Source organism: Dendropsophus ebraccatus, chromosome 8 (genome assembly GCF_027789765.1).
Source record: "Dendropsophus ebraccatus isolate aDenEbr1 chromosome 8, aDenEbr1.pat, whole genome shotgun sequence".
NCBI classification, from domain to species: Eukaryota; Metazoa; Chordata; class Amphibia; order Anura; family Hylidae; genus Dendropsophus; species Dendropsophus ebraccatus.
In genome coordinates, this window is record NC_091461.1 from 103,180,928 (window position 1) to 103,196,079 (window position 15,152).

The window sequence follows — 15,152 nt, forward strand, 5'->3', positions numbered from 1 at the left end:
TGAAGATGTGATCACAAAATTTGAATAAGTTGTGTTGTTTGTTGTAGTAGTTGTGTTTGCTCCTATAGTTGTGGGGGATGATGAAGCTGATGTGGTCTTTGTTAAGTCTCCATCGGTTCTATTATTATCCGCAATAGGTGTTTCTGCTACTGGACCTGGTGATGATCTGGTGGTTGATGATACTCCTGTACTTACTGTAGCAGGTCTTGCCTGTGTTAATCCTCCATCAGTTGAAGTATTTGCTTGTGTACTTGTAATAGGTGTTTGTGTAGTTATGCTTGGTGATGATCTGGTGGTTGATGATACTCCTGTAGATGTGATGGCATCAGAATTCTCGCTTGTTGTCATTATTATTGTGGCAGCTGTAGTTGTGATTTGTGTTGATGTGTGTGACTTGGTTGCTGCTGTTTCTGTAGTTGTATTATCAGCCGTAGATTCTGTGCTTAAAGACGTTGTAGTTGTCAATACTGATCCTAAAATTGTGGTTGCATTTGACAACTCTTCTCTTCCACTTCTTCCTGGAGTTATTACTGGAGTTAGTAATGTTGTGGGTGGATGAGTTGATATTTGGTCTTCTCTAGTTGTTGTCTCTTCATATGCAGAGAAGGAAAATGATGGTAATTTGTTAGTTATTGCCTGATTTGCTTTATATTCTCCAGTTGTAGTATTGACTCCTGTACTTGCTTTTGTTGTAGTTTTTGCTGCTGTAATTGTTGATCTAGATGATATGAAGACTGTACTGTTTTGTGACATGGTGGATGTTGTTTCTATGTTTGTGGATGAATGAGGAGTCTGTGATTCTGCATGTAGAGACAAAGCTGTCACCATTACAGATCCTGGAGATGTGGCTGCTGTTGTTGTGTTTGATCCTATAACCAGTGTAGATGTGGCGGATACAGGTGTTGATGCTGTGACTGGTGTCGTTGTAGGTGAAGTGGATATTTGTTCTGCTGTAGGAGTAATTGATAAAGTTGTTGGTGATTTGTTTGCTGTTATTAAAGTTGTTGTTGGAGTTCTTGTAGCTGATAAGGATTTGGTGGTTGTGGGTGATCCCATAGATGTGATGTCTCCAGAATTTCCTCCCGTTGTTGTGGGAGCTGTAGTTGTAGTGGTCTGTGTGCTTATATGTGACTTGGTTGATGCTGTTTCTGTGGTTGTGGTCAGATAATCAGTTGATTCTGTATTAGATGTTGCAGTCATTATTACCGATCCTAAAATTGTGGTTACATTTAATGTTTCTTCTCTTACAATATTGCCTGGTATTATTTCTCTAGCGTATAAAGTGGGTGATTCGGTGGATACGTGGACGGCTGTAGTTATAAGCAAAGATGTATTCTCGTCTGCTGTAGAGGAGAATGGTGAAGATGATGATAGTTTGGTAGTTATTGTCCCTATTGTTTCAGATTTCCCAGTATCTAGAGATGTAGCAGTCGTTCTCATTGATCCTGGAGAGTCGGCTGCAGATGTGATTGTAGTTGTCAGAGATTCTGTAGTTGGTAATGATGCTCCTGGATTGAGGTTTGAAATACTTGAAGTATTTACTCTTTTTGTAATAGTTTTTTGCTCCGCTGTATTTGTGGGAAACCCATTTGTGAACGCTGTAGTATTGTGGGACATAGTTGAGGCTTTTCCTGTATTTTCTCTTGAATAAGAAGTCAATGATTCTGTAATTAGTGGTAACTGAGAGGTGAGTTTTTCTGTAAGATCTGTTTGTGCTGATGCTGAGATTGCTGTAGCAGATTCTGTAGTTGGTAAAGATGTAGCAGGGGTTGTCAATGCTACATATCCACCAGTTGTATTTGTATGTGTACATGTAATAGCTGTCTGTTCTGTTGTTGTAATTATTGATTTGGATGGTTCTCCTAAAGATGTGTTTGCAACGGTTGATGAATTTACTAGTAGTGTAGTAATTTGTGCAGCAATAGTACTTGGGGATATTGTTGATGATGGTAAGATTGCTGTAGCAGAGGTTGTTAGTGTTGATGCAGCAGGTGTTGTCTGTGTTAGGTTTTCACCAGTTGTAGCATTTGCTTGTGTATCTGTATAAGGTGATTGTTTTGCTGTAGTTGGTGATCTGGCTACTGATAGTACTCCTAAAGCTGTGCATGCAATGGTTGTAGAACTTTCTCTTGGTGTAATAGCTGTTTTTGCTGCTATAATTGTGGGGGGTGCAGTTGCTGTTGAGACTGTTGCATCAGATGATTCAGCGATTGTAGACAATATTACATTTTCACCGGTTGTAGCATTCGCTTTTGTTCCTTTAATAGCTGTTTGTGTTGCTGTAGTTGGGGGTAATTGTATGGTTGATGTTCCTGAAGATGTGGCTTCAACCTTTGAAGAATTTACTCTCATAATAGTCGTTGTAGTTGGTGTTTTGGTTGTTGTTGATGATGCTGCTCCTAAATTTTTATGTGTAATTTCTACACTTTTTGGTGATATGGTTGTTGTTGCTGAGATTACTGTAGCAGGTCTTGCTTGTGTTAATCCTCCATCAGTTTTAGTATTTGCTTGAGTACTTATAATAGGTGTTTGTGCTGTTATACTTGGTGATGATTTAGTGCTTAATGATACTACTGTAGACGTGGTGGCACCAGAATTTTCTGTTGTTGTCATTATTATTGTGGGAGCTGTAGTTGTGGTTGTGATATGTGTGAATGTGTGTAATTTGGTTGATGCTGTTCCTATAGTTGTATTATCAGCTGTAGATTCTGTTCTTAAAGAAGTTGTAGTTGTCATTATGGACCGTAAGGTTGTGGTTACATGTGATGCTTCTTCTCTTACACTTTGTCCTGGAGTTATCCCTGTAGTTAGTGATGTTCTAGGTGATCTTTGCTCTCTAGTTTCTTTATATGCGAAGGAGGAAAGTGATGTTGATGGTAATTTATCGGTTATTGTCCCGGTTGTTTTATATTCTCCAATTGGTGATGAATGAGCAGCTGCTGCTGGTGTTCCTGGAGACGTACTTGTACCAGTTGTAGTATTGGCACCTGTACTTGTGGTTGTTGTAGTTTGTGCTGCTGTAATTGTTGATCTAGATGATATAAAGGCTGTTGTGTTTTGTGAAATGGTGGATGCTTCTCTTGATGAATGAGGAGTCAATAATTCTGTATGTAGAGATGTAGCAGTCGCCATTACAGATCCTGAAGATGTGGTTGCAGCAGTTGTTGTTGTATTTGGCGCTGTAACCAGTGTAGGTGATGCATTTGTTGATGCTGTGGCCACTGTAGTTGTAGATGAAATGGATGACTGTTCTTTTGTAGGAGTAATTGATATAGGTGTTGGTGATTTGTTTGCTGGTAATAAAGTTATTGTAGTTTCTGCAGTTGACAAGGCGTTGGTGTTGTTGGATGATCCAGTACATGTGGTGGCACCAAAATGTTGTCTTGTTATATTTATAACACCTGTTTGTACGAATGTTGTTGATGTTGTGATTGTTGTTGCAGATTTAGTGGTTGGAGATGATTTAGAATCTTTTGTCTGTGTTAAGTCTCCACTGGTTGTAGTATTTGCCTGGTTATGTGTAATAGCCGATTCGTCGGCTACAGATGATTCGGTGGCTGATGAGTCTCTTTCAGATGTGGTTGTAACCGTTAAATAATTTATTAGTGTAGTAATTTGTTCTGGGACAGTTGTTGGAATTAGTGTTGTAGCAATTGCTTGTGTACTTTTATTAGATGATTGTTTCGCTGTAGTTAGCGATGATTTGGTTGTCGGTGGTAATCCTAAAGATGTGGTTGAAGCAATTGAAGAATTTATTTTTATTGTAAAAGGTGATTGTACCGCTGCCATGGTCGATGATACCATTGTTGATTTTGAGATTGTTGTAGCAGATTTTGTCACTGGTGATGGTGTAGCAGGTGTCTGTTCTAGGTCTCCACTAGCTGTAGTATTCATCATGACAGCTCTTCGTGATTCTGTAGTTGGTGAACATTTGGCTATTGATGGTGTTTCGGAAGATGCGGTTGAAGCAGTTGAAGCATTTATTTTCTTTGAAATAGTTGTTTTTGCTGCTATAGTTGTGGATGTTGTAGTTGCTGTTGATATTGCTGTATCAGCATTAGGGGTTGGGGATGATAAAGTCATTGTTGTTTTTGCCAGGTCTCCACCAATGGTAAAATTTACTTCTGTGCCTATAATAGCTGACTGCTCTGCTGTAGTTGGTGGTGGTTTGGTTATTGTTTGTGCTCCTAAAGATGTAGTTGCAACAGTAATAAAATTGACTGTTTTAATAGTTGTGTCTGTTGTGATTGTAGGAGGTGCAGTTGCTGATATTGACAATTCTCTATCAGATGTTGGTTTTGATGCCGTTGGTGTTGTCTGTATTACGTCTCTACCGGTTGTATTATTTGCTTGTGTGTTTGACTGGGCTGATTGGGCCCCTGTGTTGGATGATATAGTCACTGTTGATAGTGACCCGGAAGATGTCATTGCAACAGTTGTAGAATTTACTCCTAATTTACTCTTGGTAATAGTTCTCTCTACTACTGTTGTAGGTGATGCAGGCATGGATGCTGACTTTGCCGTATCAGATGTTGTCATTGGTGATGATACAGCAGGTCTTGTGTGTGTTATGTTTCCTATAGTATATGCTTGTATACTTGTAATTGATGCTGTTGATGTAGTTGGTTGTAAGTTAGTAGATGATGTTGCTCCTGAACTTGTGGTTATAACAGCTGAAGAATCTCCTGTCTTTTCATCAGCTGTGAGTGATGGAGCAGTTTTGGGAGGTGTCGTTCTTATGAACGCCTTAGTGTGTAACATAGCTGATGGTTCTTCTGTAGTTACAGCTGCATATGGGATTGATGTTTGTCTACTTGAAGATGAAGTTGTTGTTATTACTGATCCTGAAGTTGTGGCTGGAATAGCTGTTGTTTTGTCTGTTGTTTTGTTCTGCCATGTTGAGTGAGACAGTTCTGTTGTGGGTGATGGTGACGCTGTTGATGTGGCTGCTGTAGTTTGGAGTGACATAAATTTCTGTTCCTCTCTACTAATAGTTGATGAAGTTGTTGTAGTTGTAAGTACAGATATCAAATCCATTGTTGGCAGCACATCTGTGGTTTCCTGGGTAGTTGTTGATGTTTTTTCTGTTGTATTTTCCAGTGGCTTGCTGTTTGGTGTTTGATGAGCGGTATTGCATCTTATGACTGCAGATAAAGATAGACATGTTGCAGATTTCATTTTTTTTAAATTATTTTTTGCTATTTTTAGCCTGTAATAATTACTAATTACATTCTGTACTATACTCCAGAGCTGCACTCACTATTCTGCTGGTAGAGTCACTGTGTATATACATTACATTGCTTATCCTGTACTGATCCTGAGTTACATCCTACATTATACACTAGAGCTGCACTCACTATTCTGCCGGTGGGGTCACTGTGTACATACATATAACATTACTTATCCTGTACTGATCCTGAGTCACATCCTGTATTATACCCCAGAGCTGCAGTCACTATTCTGCTGGTGGGGTCACTATGTACATACATTTCATTACTTATCCTGTACTGATCAGCATTTGAATATGGATGCAGCTGTTTTTTAGGCAGTCTTCGGGCTGTATACACCTTTTTCAGGCATTAGGATTCAAATGCTGATCATTCGGGTTTGTGACAAGCTCGCTCATCTGTATTTTAGAGCTGCACTCTTTATTCTGCTGGCACAGTCGCTGTGGACATACATTACATTACTTATCTTGTACTGATCTTGAGTTACCCCATCAGCAGAATAGTGACTTCAGCTCTGAAGTATAATACAGGATGTAACTCAGGATCAGTACAGGATAAGTAATGTAATGTAAGTACACAGTGACATTACCAGCAGAATAGTGAGTACAGCTCTAGAGTATAATACAGGATATAACTCAGGATCAGTACAGGATAAGTAATGTAATATATGTACACAGTGACATTACCAGCAGAATAGTGAGTACAGCTCTAGAGTATAATACAGGCAGGATATAACTCAGGATCAGTACAGGATAAGTAATGTAATGTATGTACATAGTGACCTCACCAGCAGAATAGTGAGTGCAGCTCTGGAGTATAATACAGGATATAACTCAGGATCAGTACAGGATAAGTAATGTATGTATGCAATGACCCCACCAGCAGAATAGTGAGTACAGCTCACACAACGTAATTTCCGTACTAATCACGGCCGTTGTTACAACGGCCATGATTAGTGCGGAACTTACGTTGTGCTGAAGGCTGAGGGAATCCTGGCGGGAGTGTATACACATAGGCACCGTGAGAAACTGACATGTCAGTTTTCTGCGGCTGCTATTCGATGAATGGCAACCACAGAAAAGCCTGTCAGTGTAGACTATGGAGCGTGTGGCTCCGGCGGCATGCTCCATTGTGAGCAGCAGGGAATTCTGATGCTGGCGTGCATTGATGCGCCCGCATCAGAACTCAGCGGCGCTAAAGATCATCCGGGATAATCTTTTCTGAGACCGGTCGTTCCTTGACCCGGCCAGGTCACAGAACAGCCGGTCTCATACAGCGTCTGAACATAGCCTATTACAGGATGTACAAGATCAGTACAGGATAAGTAATGTATGTATAGTGTGACTCACCATTTTATGTAGAGAAGATATATATTGACATTCATTAGGATTTGCACAGTTCACACTAATGCTTTTGCTACGTCAGTGTTATTATTGTCATAATAAATCTATTTATTGTCAGACCTTTATATTGTGCTGTCAGATTACAATGAAGGGCGGATTAATCTCTTTAGACTCTGTCTGTACATCCTCTTTGCCTTTGATATTAAAGTCTATTTTTATTTCCTCATACCAAGAAATATTATTAGTCCCATTATTACTCATCAGATCCTCCGCATGTATCTGGGTCTTACCTGCCAGGAGCATCACAGATAAGCACAGAGTGGTACGTCTGTCCATCCTGGAGCCTCAGTGTCGCTCTGCGGAGAAGCAGACAGATCCTTCATTATACTGGACTCACAAGGGAGAAGTTTTTATAGTAACTTAAAGGGGTAGTGCGGCGGTAAAAAATTATTCACAGAATAACACACATTACAAAGTTATACAACGTATATGACGTTTGGCACAAGATGGCGGCCGCGTGTCGGCACGGATCAGGTATGTATAAAGCACTACACTTCCGGGTACACGGGTGGGGGTGGTGGGACACGGGGAAGGGGGCCATTCACAGACATAACATACATTACAAAGTTGTATAACTTTGTAATGTGTGTTATTCTGTGAATAATTTTTTACCGCCGCACTACCCCTTTAAAGGATACCTGTCACCCCCCGTGCCGGGGTGACAGGCTCCCGACCCCCCATTAGATATCTCCGTGACCCGACCGCATCAGGAAGCGGGACCCGGCTGGATCAGGTGAGTATAGGGGGATCTAGCAGGAGGTCAGGAGCCTGTCACCCCGGCACGGGAGGTGACAGGTCCTCTTTAAAGGGGTTATCCAGTGCTGCAAAAACATGGCCACTTTTACATTACTCTTGTCTCCAGTTGAGGTGCGGTTTGTAATTAAGCGACATTTACTTCAATGGAACAGAGTTTCAAAACCTGCACCCAAACTGGAGACAAAAGTGGTGCAAAAGTGACCATGTTTTTGTTGGATAACAGTAAAATCTGTGAACAAATAACATATTAAAGGGGTACTCCAATGTCAAGTAAAATAGATGAAAATGCTGCAGAAGCCTATAGAGTACTTGTCTGCCCCAATTATAAAAGTAGCAAAAATCCATTTGTTTTGTGGGTATATAATCCTTTCCCCAACCGTGTACTCTCAATACTTCCCATTGATTTCCCTCAGCTGTTTACCACAGCACTCCCACCCTGCTTACTCCCCTCCCACAGCACTCCTTCTAGGTCCCCACCCAGAGCTGCTGTTATAGTCCACAGCAGAATATCTATTCCCTGTTGGCGCCTTTGTCTGTGACATTGTTTGGCATTGCTCCCTAAATGTCCCAATAGGGATTTATGTATTTGTATATGTATTTATGTATATGTGTATATGTATATGTGTATATGAAAGGGAGATTGCGATGTAGGCTAAACAGGTTGGTCTGAAGTTACATCACTTCAGGGCTTGGACGCAGAGGCAAGATCCAAACAAGTGTCCTGAAACAGCAGTGGATGATGTATTGCCTTGGGAAAGAGGGAGGAGCTGGGGAGCTGAGACAACACCACATTAAAACTGAAAGACTACACAACTTACCGCCAACATAAATCAAGTAAAAACACGCTGAAGCCAGTACTATTATTGATAAAATAATTAGTTAGAGGCAGAAATCTTAGGGTCAGCAGATTTTCTCTGCTTACCTCCCCTTCCACGCACCATCAATCGGATATTAATGGTGTGTCATATCAGCTGTAAGTACAGTGACAGACATAAACCCCCAAACTTCAGCAGGCACCTACCACACTCAGTAATTCCATGCAGGCATATGTAGAATGGGATTGCTGGCCAGATGGAGCAACAAAGAGCTTGTGTTGTGGCCATCAGTAATAACATTACAAAGTTTCTTTGTTACATCATTTAATTTAACAATATTTTGTACCCTTTGGAGTACCCCTTTAATTTAGGACTATGACCTCCATATGTTTCTGTCAGCTGAGCACTTGGTTATCTTTCTCCTGATCCCTACATACACTTGAATGCTCAGCTGAGGGTCACTGGATTCCTATTCTTGATATGCCATAGGTGGAGGTCGCAGGTTTGTGGCCATGCCATGAATGCCTATAATGGCAATAACCCTTAAAGAAAAATTCACAAAACATTCTAGAAATTGAATGAAGCTTGTGCCAAGCCCCTTACCTGCCGCTCTCCTTGGCTTCTCCAATGCAGGCTTCTGTTAGGCTGAGTGACAGACATTACAGATGGTAGTGCCTCTTATACAGGGGGTTGGGCAAAGTCAGCACGTAAGGGCAGCACATTCTCCTGGTGCTCCTAGAAGAATGATGATCCTACACGATGGGTCATTGCCCATTATGATGTGCTAATGTGAGTAATAGAGAAGAATGTTAGGCATGGCTGGTGGATTGAGGAGCTCTACAATGGAGGTCATTGTGTCACCGGCTTTTAATATAAACATCTCATAAATCCATTTTTATTATTTTAAAACCTCATCTGTATTTCCGTTTTTTTCTTCCTCTTACAGCAAATCAAAACATCTGAAAAATTTGTAAAGGAAATATATTGCCTAGATTTTTTTACTGATCAGTTTCTATTTTTTGATTGTAGTTTTTTTTTTTTGTACATTATTAAGGGGGCAGCCATCTTGCCTGGGTGAAGTTTGACAGCATTTAGTGACATGCTTTACAACAAGCTCCATGGACACAGATATTAATGGACCTGGACATATGGACATATTAATGGAATGAATGGGAATCGTTCGTGTGCGTGCTCTGTGACTTTTTAAGAGGTTATTCCAAAGAAAGGGGGTTTCACTTGTTGTATTCTCTATTTACCGGTGTCACCTTTCACTGTAATGCTGTACAGATCAATTTCCAATTGCCTTCTCCTTATCATCGCAGACAGAATGAGAAGTCTTAACTGGTGGTGATAAAGAAAACATCTTCATTGCAAACTTTTTGTAAGTGAAAGTGCGCCAAAAATAATCACAGGCGGTACAATGTCCTTTCTCTTGATGGGCAACACAGAACATTTAGCTTGGGTGCTTGAAGTGTAGATAGTAGGTTAAGAAGAATAGCTGAGTTAAAGGGGTTATCCAGCACTACAAAAACGTGGCCACTTTTCCTCCAACTGTTGTCTCCAGTTCAGGAGCAGTTTGCAATTAAGCTCCATTTACTTCAATGGAACTGAGTTTCAAAACCCCATCCAAACTGGAGACAACAGTAGGGGGAAAGTGGCCATGTTTTTGTAGCATTGGATAACCCCTTTAAGTTATTAAGGAAGTGTAGCTAAATTGAGCGGGTTAAGGGGCTGTCTTGGGGCCTTGCTTCAGTAGTACAGTATTCTGCTGGATGTCTTGTAGTGACTTTTTGCAGAAGAAGACTCACATTTGAGGATAAGAAGAGAAGAAGACCTCCTTTTGTCAAACAAGTCCAGTGAGTGTCAGGTTGAGTTACTTTTTGACAGGTAGAATAGAACTTAATGGCACACCTGGTACGAGTACGCCAGTCTTAAATAAAGCCCCGTCCCCTTTTTCCCTGGGTGGATTTACTAAGAGGCACGCACAGGCGCTGCGGCACAAATCTACACCTGCTTAGAGCCAGGGCCGTTTTAATACATTGGTGGGCCCAGTGCACAGGCCCCCCCCCCCCCCAAACCAGCGTTATCAGAATCGGAGCTCCACACACAGTATGATCCCCTGAAAATGTCCCCACACTGTATTAAGAGCCCCAATACATATGGTAGTTACCTCATAACGATATCACCAATGATACCATTACATAACACCGCCACACCATGACCACTATCACTACAGCCCTATAACAGTTACATCCATTTACTCACAGGGGGCGTCTTCTCGGATCAGAGTCTGTCACCTTTTCTTTCACTCCATCCAGCCTGGGCCACCATGAAGTCTTCTCCTGGCTGTGAATCTTCTCTCCAGAATCTGCCAGAGAAACATTTTAGGCTCCAACACATACAGTAGTAAGGTCCCCTGTACCCCTATACAGTAGTTACCCCCCTATGTACCCCTATACAGTAGTTACACCCCTCTGTGCTCCCCCACAGCTGTGTGCTGCCCCCAGTAGTATATAGACACCTGTGTGCTGCCCCCGGGACTATAGACCAATAGGCGCTGCTCCCAGTAGTATATATACCCCCTGTGCACCCCCCAGTAGTATATAGACCCCATTCTGCTGCCCCTAGTATATAGACCCCTTGTGTGCTTCCCTCAGTACTATAGACCACTAGGTGCTGCCCCCAGTAGTATATAGCCCCCTCTGTGCTCCCCCAGTTATATATACCCCCCGTGCATCCCCCAGTAGTATATATGCCCCCCATGCAGCCCCCAGTAGTATATATGCCCCACATGCAGCCCCCAGTAGTATAGATATTCCCTGTGCTCCCCCAGTAGTGTATATACTCCCCCTGTGCACCCACAGTAGTATGTATATCCCCTGTGCTCCCCCAGTAGTATATAGTCCCCCTGTGCATTCCCCAGTAGTATATATACCCCCCTGTGCACCCTCCAGTAGTATATATATCCCCTGTGCTCCCCCCAGTAGTATATAGTCCCCCTGTGCACCCCCCAGTAGTATATATATCCCCTGTGCTCCCCCCAGTACGCTTTCCCAGTTATATATAACCCCTGTGCACCCCCCCATTTATATATATATATATAACCTGTGCATCCCCCAGTTATATGTATATATATCCCTGTGCGCCCCCGAGTAGTATATAGCCCCCATGTGCGCTCCCCGTTATATATACCAGTTATATATACCCCCTGTGCGCCCCCAGTTATATATACCCCCGTGCGCCTCCCAGTTATATATACCCCCCGTACACCGCCCAGTTGTATATATATCCCCTGTGCGCCCCAGTTGTGTATAGCCCCCCTCTGCACTCCCCCAGTTATATATACCCCCCTGTGCGCTCCCCCAGTTATATATATACCCCCTGTGCGCCCCCCCAGTTATATATACCCCCCTGTGCACCCCCCAGTAGTATATAGCCCCCCTCTGTGCTCCCTGTTATATATACCCCCCTGTGCACTCCCCCAGTTATATATACCCCCCGTGCGCTCCCCATTATATATACCCCCCGTGCGCTCCCCCAGTTATATATATATACCCACTGTGTGCTCCCCCAGTTATATATATACCCCCCGTGCGCTCCCCCAGTTATATATATATACCCACTGTGCGCTCCCCCAGTTATATATATACCCCCTGTGCGCTCCCCCAGTTATATATACCCCCCTGTGCACTCCCCGTTATATATATCCCCCGTGCGCTCCCCGTTATATATACCCCCCGTGCGCTCCCCCAGTTATATATATACCCACTGTGCGCTCCCCCAGTTATATATATACCCCCTGTGCGCTCCCCCAGTTATATATATATCCCCCTTGGCGCTCCATCAGTTATATATATCCCGCTGTACAATCCCCCAGTTATATATACCCCAATGTGCACCCCCCAGTAGTATATAGCCCCCCTGTGCACTCCCCAAGTTATATATACACCCCCTGTGCACCCCCAGTATTATATAGCCCCACCGTGCCCTCCCCGAGTTATATATACCCCCCTGTGCGCTCCCCCTGTTATATATACCCCCCTGTGCGCTCCCCCCCAGTAGTATATAGGCCCCTCCTGAGGCACCACTAGTAGTATAGCCCCCCGCTGTGTGCTGCCCCCCGTTATATAGCCCCCCTTTGTGCTCCCCCCTCCCATATAGCAAATAAAAAAACAAACACTTTATACTCACCTGGGTCCGCGTGTTCCTTTTCTCATCACTACATCCTGGTGGCCGCAGGCAGTGCTTTGCCTGCGGTCACAAGAGGCCGCTCTCCCCTCTCGCGGTGTCGGCGCTGAGTGACCTCACTCAGCGCCGATACCACTACGGAAGAGCGGCCTCTTGTGACCGCAGGCAAAGCACTGCCTGCGGCCACAGGGATGATTGACAGGGAGGGAGCCAATAGCTCCCGACCTGTCAGTGCCGCTGCTGCCGCCTGCAGGGGGCGCCATGGATGGGTAACTTACCCATCCCGATGGCGCCCCCCTGGCAGGCTGGTGGCCGGAGCCCTGTGCGACCGCAATGGTCGCACAGAGCAAAGGCCGGCCCTGCTCAGGGTGGGCCCCTTTAACTAGTGGGCCCGGTGCACGTGCACCATGTGCCCTCTGGTTAAAGCGGCCCTGATTAGAGCAGGTGTAAATTTTTGCCCTTTTACTCCTGTTTCCAGGCAAGCAGGGGATGCAGCTGACGTATGCCACAGAGAAGGGGCAAATCTGTTCTTTTTCTGTAGAGTACTCAGGGCGCATGTAAATGTCCCCCAGAAAGCCAAAAATGTAAAATTAAAAAAAAGCATAAAAAATTATTACAAAAATATTATGAACTCTTTTCCTTATGCTTTATTATATGGAAATCATGTGAAAGGTTCCCAGCTTGGAGCCCCTCTCTGTGAGCCAGGACAGAGAGCATTTAGCAAGGCATGATGGGAATTGTAGTTTTTCAACAGCTGGAGGAGCTGCAGGTTAAACACCTGTGATTTTAGACATCCAAAGACTGGGTCCATTAAAACATTGGGGCAATATTATTTGCATTCAGTTTTCTCTCCTGCAGTTTTCCCCATTGAAGTCAAATGCAATAGAGATTACAAAAATCATGTGCCCCTCCTAAAACATTTTTTGGGAAGTTCGGCCCCATGGACCCCACAGCAAACATAAAGAAAATGATTTGCATATTAAGCTCTTGCCCATCACCCAAACACAGCAACGAAATCATTGCAGATCTGTCGCCATCTGTAAATTATTAAGAGAAATGAAATCCAAATGACAGGTTATTACTGAAGAAGCAACAATTACACCACACCAGGAACGACATGTCCTGCCAGACTGGTTCATCCGAGGGTTTTTACAAGCTCATGGTGGGGCTTGTGCCTGCTAAGAGGAACCATCAGTGATCACAGCTCCATCTAAACCCCATATATAAACAAATAATGTGTAACACGTCTCAGGATATCTAGGAGCAGCCATAGCGTTTACCACTATTTCATATTACAGGACACCAATCTAACCTGTTGGGGCTCTCTCCGTTTAGAACCCCTCTATGATCCAGAAGTACAGTGGTTCTGTTATGGCGGACTCAAGCCATCTGTGTACCACACACACGCCATGTAAATTACAAATTCTCTGTCTGGTGAAGGCTTCCCCAGACAAAACCAGCTGTTTGCTATTACTTCTTTGTGAATTGGGTTGTCTGTAATGGCACTGTCCACTAACAACATTTGTCACCTGTCCAGGTGGGTTACTTTTAGTCCGTCTTTTGGGAACTCTACCCATCGCCCATTCCCTGGGCCCAGTCTTGGAGATAGTTTTTATTAGGAAAGGACCACCAGCCACCAAGCTGTGATTTCTAGGACAACCCAGTTCTGCTAAAGGGAATGAGATCCTCACATTTCAGCATCATAGATGTGCAATTATAGAGAGGAATAACTAGTGATGAGGACACAATAAATGTTCTCACTTTCTGTCAGATTCTGCTGGCACCTCTCCTAATAGGATAAAAAGATTGTATCTTTTTTATGCCACGTGTATTAATGCTGCACCTTGTCTAGAGAGTGAGATGCAGGTGAAACACGTCAGACAGAGGCCGGATCAGGCACATGAATCACAGCATGCCATGTAAAGCTTAGAACAGGTCCTTTTCCCATGATCCACCAAACCTACCATGGAGGGATGAACTTGATCTCAACAATGCTTAGATATGCCCCACCATTACACCTTCTCCATTTATCTAAAATGCTCCCACCTGACATGAAGGGGTCATCAATTTATGCTGCTTATGCCAAGTTATGCCTTTCCCATCAGCATGGTGCCACAGAGATTTGGATCAATCTTACCAGATATTGTTTCTCCACAGAGATATGGATCCATGCAACCAATTATTGCTTCTTCACAGAGATCTGGATCCATCTGACTGGCCTGTTTCTCCACAGAGATCTGGATTCATCTGCCCGGCCATGTTTCTCCGCAGAGATCTGGATTCATTTTACCGGCCATGTTTCTCCACATAGACCTGGATTCATCTGACCGGACCATGTTCTTCCACAGAGATCTGGATCCATCTGACTGTTTATGTTACTCCATAGAGACCTGAAGCTATCTGACGGTATGTGCTTCTCCACAGATATCTAGATCCATCTGACCGCCATGTTTCTCCACAGAGATCTAGATTCATCTTACTGGCCATGTTTCTCCACAGAGATCTGGATCCATCTGACCGGATCATTTTCCTCCACATGGACCTGAATTCATCTGACTGGACCATATTCTTCCACAGAGATCTGGATTCATCTGCCCGGCCATGTTTCTCCACAGATATCCAGATCCATCTGACCAGGTTTTGTTTTTCTACTGCTCACTGATATAGTTTTCCCCCTGAAGTTTCACCTTTTTATCCCTTAAGGCTATGTGGTGAGCAACCATATGCTGCTGTCGCTCTGTGTAACAGGAGCGGCGACAGCA

General features: G+C 43.5%; 1 long non-coding RNA gene across 1 annotated transcript; it reads right to left on the minus strand.

Annotated features, from left to right (window-relative positions):
• Positions 1-4,328: 4,328 nt before the first annotated feature.
• LOC138798792 (uncharacterized) lies at positions 4,329-8,889 on the minus strand. The gene is made up of 3 exons (XR_011364166.1): positions 8,806-8,889; positions 6,862-6,927; positions 4,329-5,144 (listed from the first exon to the last, which is right to left on the minus strand). It is a non-coding gene; the product is annotated as an uncharacterized lncRNA (long non-coding RNA).
• Between the last annotated feature and the right edge of the window lie 6,263 nt (positions 8,890-15,152).